This window comes from Chiloscyllium punctatum, chromosome 23 (assembly GCF_047496795.1).
Source record: "Chiloscyllium punctatum isolate Juve2018m chromosome 23, sChiPun1.3, whole genome shotgun sequence".
NCBI lineage: Eukaryota > Metazoa > Chordata > Chondrichthyes > Orectolobiformes > Hemiscylliidae > Chiloscyllium > Chiloscyllium punctatum.
In genome coordinates this window covers 44,736,764-44,742,464 of record NC_092761.1, presented here as the reverse complement: position 1 = coordinate 44,742,464, position 5,701 = coordinate 44,736,764, and the positions used below count along the sequence as shown (strand labels likewise).

The window sequence follows — 5,701 nt, the reverse complement described above, 5'->3', positions numbered from 1 at the left end:
GCAGAGAGTTGTAATAAACTGTTGCTTCTCAGAGTGGCGGGCAGTGATGGGTGGGGTACCATAGGGACCCTAGTTGTTCACAATACACGTTAATAGTTTGGATGAAGGAATTGAATGCAACATCTCCAAATGTGCAGACAGCTGAGTGGTAGTGTGTGTTGTGAGGAGGATGCTCAGAAGTTGCAGAGTGACTTGGATAGGCTGGCTGAAAGGGTAAATACTTACAAACGCAACATAATGGGGATAAACGAGAAGTTATCCACTTTGTGGAAAAAACAGGAAGGCAGATTATGATTTGAATAGTGGCAGGAAAAAGTGAAGTCTAATGAGACCTGGGTGTGATGGTGGAACGGTCACTGAACATTGGCATGCAGGTGTAGGAAATGGGGGAAAGCTCATGGCATGCTGGCCTTCAGAATGAGAGGATTTGATACAGGACAATGGATGTCTTCTTGCAGTTGTACAGGGCCTTTGGGAGGCCACACCTTGAGTACTTCGTGCAGTATTGTGATCTCCTAATCTGAGGAAGGACATTCTTCCTATTGAGTGAATCTCACAAAGCTTCAACAGACTGATTCCAAGGATGGCTGGACTGACATATGAAGAAAGACTGGATCAATTGGGTTTGTACTCACTGGAATTTAGAAGAATGGGGACAGCCATTGAACCTATGGAATGTCTACCACAGAGAGCTGTTGGGACCAGGTCATTAGATGTATATTCAGGGAGCTGCAAATGGGTCTTCAGGCTAAAGGGATCAAGGGGGTATGGAGAGGAAGCAGGAGTGGGATACTGAAATTGAATGATCAGCCATCATCTTCTTGAATGATGGTGCTGCCTCGAATGGCCAACATCTGCAGCTATTTTCTATGTTTCTGAGTGTGCAGCAAGTCAGTATCACTGAGCAGACTGGAAGGAGTATTTTGCAGGTCAGTATCACTGAAACAGATTGTGAGGATGTGGTACATGAGGATAGCGTTGATTTCTACTTAAAGCAGCTTGAGAGGAGAGCAGTAAATTTTGTAAGATTGTGCTGGTTAAGTGCATCTTTAAAAGCTCGAAGTTAAAAAGCATCTAGAGGAGGGTGGGGTGAGTACTCTGTGGTCTACTCCCTTAAACAAACTATGGTTGGAAGTTTGGACTGTAGTGGGAGTGCTTGTAGTGGGAAAAAGGCCTCTAGTGTCATTACGATTATTGAAGGGAGTATCTAACAAGTTTAATTTCAGGGGATGTCATAACCAGTCTTGCAACAATCATGTAACAAAATGTCAATTGTCACAATAGCACTGAGCCAGCTCATAGCCTCCCATGTCACCTAACCACAAGCAGCAGGGCATCATGGGGACAATTAAACCTCCCCATGAAAGCAGATTGATCTTCTCCACATTCCAGCTGACTCCATCTCCACTCCCACAAACATTTATTCCCTTGTAGATCCAAATTCTGTCAAACTCAACCTTGATTCTCGATAATGACACAGCATCTGCTGCTCTCTGTGGAAGAGAATTACAAAGAGTTAGTTATGTTCAGTGAAGTTGAAGACTGTCCAACAGTTCATCAGTCTCTTTCACCCAGGGTGTCCGTAGCCCATGAATCAAAACTCATTTGTCCTACATCTATTATTCAGCTTCAGATGCCAAACTATAGTCCGATTTCCACATTGACAATTTCATCGGAGCAGTGCAGAGTCTGTTCAAATTGTCATCTTGTGTTTTAATTTAATCCTTAGATGGCCAGGTTCCCACAGCAGAATCCCTTTCATTGTCCCTCCTGTATTCTTGATACCTACATGGATCACCATGTGCAAGGTGATTTGTTTTTATTCACGGATATGGACATGACTGGCCAGGAATCCAGTGACCCAGGGAATGTTCTGGAAACTGGGTTCAGATCCTGACATGGCAGATGGTGGAATCGGAATTCAGTAAAATCCTGGAATGAAGAGTTTAGTGATGACCATGAAACCATTATTACTCATTAGATAAAAAAACACACATCAGTTTCACTGATATTCAGGGAAGGAAATTGTCATCCTTACCTCATCTAACCTGCATGTGATTTCAGACCCACAGCAATGTGGTTCTCTCTTAATTGCCCTCTACGCAATTAGGGTTGAACAAAAATTCTAGCCTGGCCAGCCAACCCGACATCTGTTGCACCTGTGAATGAGTCAAGACAACAAATGTCAAACAAGCTCTGAATCCCTGAAAATAAAACAATGCTCCAGGAAAAGCCATCATCACCAGTGAAGGCTCAGTGAGCCTGCATCGTTTTCAGAAACAAAACAAAAAATTGCTGGAAAGCTCAGCAGGTCTGGCAGCATTTGTTGATAGAAATCAGAGATAACGTTTCGGGTAAAGTGATCCGTCATCAGAAGGGATTTCCCTCCACAGATGCTGCCAGACCTGCTGTGCTTTTCCAACAATTTCTATTTTATCTTTCTGATTTACAGCATCCACAGTTCTTTCAGTTTTTATTCTGCATTGTTGTCTGAGTGTCACTGGCATGCCGTCTTTTACACCAGTTCCACTATCAGAATCAGCACATGGCGTGACAGAGAAAGAAATGGGACAATCTTTCTACAAAATGTGTGACCAGAAGGTTTTGTTTTAATATTTGGTTCTCATACATGCTTCTATTCTGCCATTTCCAGTCACTATACTATCACTGATAGATTATTCTCTTCAAACGAAAAAGCAATACTGGAAATAATTCAATATAATGCAACACAGTGAGGAGATCATTCTAACAAAGTGTAGGAAGTTCTGTCACTCGGTGAGAAATAGCTCCCAGCAGAGTCCTGCAACTTACTCCTGTGGACACATTGGTTTGTGCAGTTACCCAGGAACCCGAGGTTTTGTGCTCACTGTTCCATTCACAAGCTTGTCCTTTATTCCTCTCTCCCTGGAGCTGCTCGATTGTGGAGCTCGACTCCAGGAAAAGACAAACCCAGGAATATCCAAAACAGAGCTGTCACTGGGTGAATCCAGAGGATTCCCTCTCAGCTGAAAGGCACAGTCCCCTTTCACTCCGACACAGATTCACCTTCCAGCAGGCTTACTGGGTACGGTAGTGAGCAGGAACCTGGAGTAACGTACTCCACAGGCCTACGAATATCGAGTGTAATTGTTAATGTTCCATTGCAGCCGAGACAGAGTCCCATTCTGACTCCTTCATGCCTGTGCATGTCCCCAGCAAGAAACATTGAGGCAGATATATCCTTTAGAAACCACACTGTGAGGCCATGTCTCTGAGTGTCTGGGTCTCTGACCTCACAATGAGAGATGACCCTCACTTAGCTCGAGTGGAGACTGGAAAATCTTCAATAAAATTTCAACCTTCAGCACAGACGGTTGAAAGAAGTCGGGGTAGGTGCAGAATCAGCAAAAACATTATGACAGCAGTGATACTTATAACTTCCAAGGTTCACACAGGCCCCCTCAGTCTGGATCGGAACGACTTCACGACTCTCTTCTTTCCCCATTTGGAGTGAATTCATTTCCCCACAATCAGAATCACATTGAAGATTAAACAGAAACTAAAAAGGTGGAAACACTGTGTAAATAACGGGCAGAGTGGGGTTAGTGTTCAATAATAAATATAGAAACAAATCTGTATTGTATTTCTAAAACTGAAGCACCTCTCATGATCCATTGCAGACGCTTCAGTTTGTACACGGTGGAGCACTGAGGGGACAGGATTGTTGGAGTTGTCCATCTCACTCAACCATCAGTGACTGGTTTGTACTGAGAGCGAGGGCAGGTTTCTCAGCAAAGTTCTGAGAAGGAAGCAGCACGTAGCCGGGGGGGGGGGGGGGGGGGGGGGTGAGGGGGGTAGATAGAAAAAAAACAAGAAGCACAGTTTATTAATAACAGTATTTCTGACACAGATATAACTGTGTGGGATATAGGTAAATTAATGTTACTTCTGCAATTATGCAATTCCATCTTACAAAGTAAAATGAACTCACACCAGTGTGTAATTGTTTTAGCCAAGAGCTGAGTCAACAAGAATGGAAACAATGTGGAGGAAATATATAATTGTTTTTGTATTAGCTAAAACTGTATGTCAGAAGGTAGACATTATGGGCAAGTAGATAAGATGTTGTGAGAGGATGAAGTTAAGCTAGATACGCCTGTACAAACAGTAGATATAAACATGTGCTTCCCACTTTTACAAAAACACAGGAACAAACCCCAATTAAAAGGGTCATAGGGATCAGAACGGCCTCGGGAAAGGCACAGATGAAGGGGGTAGATAATGATGAAGAAAGGATAGGCCTAACAATGACCTATAGCAGGATAAGGTCAAACAGTCTTGTGAGACCAGAAATAAGCATTTTATCACAGACAAGGCCGGATAAGGCAAGAGGTAAACAGGGGTAATGGGGGCCGGTCTTAGGGAAGTGGACGATGTAAGCAGGGGAGGGAGCAGTGTAAAACAATAGACATCAAATCATATAAATGTTATGTATGAATTGAATTTAGTGTGTGTATGTCCCTTGCCTTGAGAAAGTGACAGCACACCCACTTGCAAGTGTAAAATAAATGGCACTACTGATTCAGATCTTGTCTCGGACTGAAATTATTGAAGTGAGTGGGCTTTGTTTCTCACAATTGTAAAATAAGGGACTTTCTGTTCCAGTAAACTGACCTGACGACAAGAAGCAGGTGGAATATTCCCAGGCCCTGAATGACATAGATGACAATGAGAAGCCTCAGACCATCCCATCAGAACTCAAGCAGTGCCTTCCATGACATCAAGAGCAATAAATTACAATTCCCAATTGAGTTTGTCTCTGGTTTTTTCAGTCATGCGAATCGGGCATCGCTGGCTGGGCCAGCATTTATTGCTCATTCCTAGTTGCCAAATTCAAAAGGTGTGGATGAGCTTCTTGAACCACTGCAATCTAACTATCCATTGTGGGTTAAGCCACGTAGAGGAAAAGATACCACGACTTCCGGGTTTAAACACTGCGCGTGTGCAGTTCACCTCCGCGCAGACTCAGTTCAACGGCAGCGCCTCAAGCCTGCGCACGACTCTTTAGGGCGGGAGTTAACACTCTCCCCGACTCCGATTGGTCACTTAGACTGTCGATCGCCGTGGTGTCGGCCAATCGGGGATCCGGACAGCAGAGAAGGGTGGGGCCAAAGGCAGGTGTGAGGAAGGATCAGGATGGCGCTGAAAACGCCCAGCAGCTCAGGCACCATCCGCGGATCACGGAAAGGAACATTTCGGGCAAAAGGCCTCCCTCAGGATTTCCCTGCTCCTCGGAGGATGCTGCTGTGTGTTTCCAGCTGTTTGGTGTTACCTCCCCCATACTCTATAACTGAACATTAACAGTTTGTTGATCTTCACGCCGTCTCGGGAAAGATGTTGGTTTAAACCCAACCTCCTGAGTCCAGCGCAGCCGAAACCCCCGGAGAAGAGAAGACGAACCAACCGCCTTCCCGCGGCTCCCGGTTTGAAATGCTACGCATGCGCAAGCCCCTCCCCTCGCGCAGTGTCGGTTCAACGGCGCCGCCTCGAGACACCTCAGGGCGGGACACAGCTCAGCCCCCGGCTCCGATTGGGTAAGGGCTCTGTCGATCCAATGGTGCTGGCCAATAGGGATCGCTGCCCCGCTTGGGCACCGCCCCCAGGAGGTGGATCCCTGGAGAAACAGGGTCTTATGGGGGATCGGGGAAGGAAAGTTGGGTTG

At 45.3% G+C, this 5,701-nt stretch overlaps 1 long non-coding RNA gene across 2 annotated transcripts; it reads right to left on the bottom strand.

The window, feature by feature from the left end:
- Window positions 1-350: 350 nt before the first annotated feature.
- On the bottom strand, window positions 351-5,452 carry LOC140494056 (uncharacterized). 2 transcript variants are annotated; one of them, XR_011963889.1, is made up of 3 exons: window positions 4,654-5,452; window positions 2,039-2,159; window positions 351-1,932 (listed from the first exon to the last, which is right to left on the bottom strand). It is a non-coding gene; the product is annotated as an uncharacterized lncRNA (long non-coding RNA). The 2 variants fall into 2 exon arrangements; XR_011963890.1 differs by having other exon boundaries at window positions 351-1,493.
- Window positions 5,453-5,701: the final 249 nt, after the last annotated feature.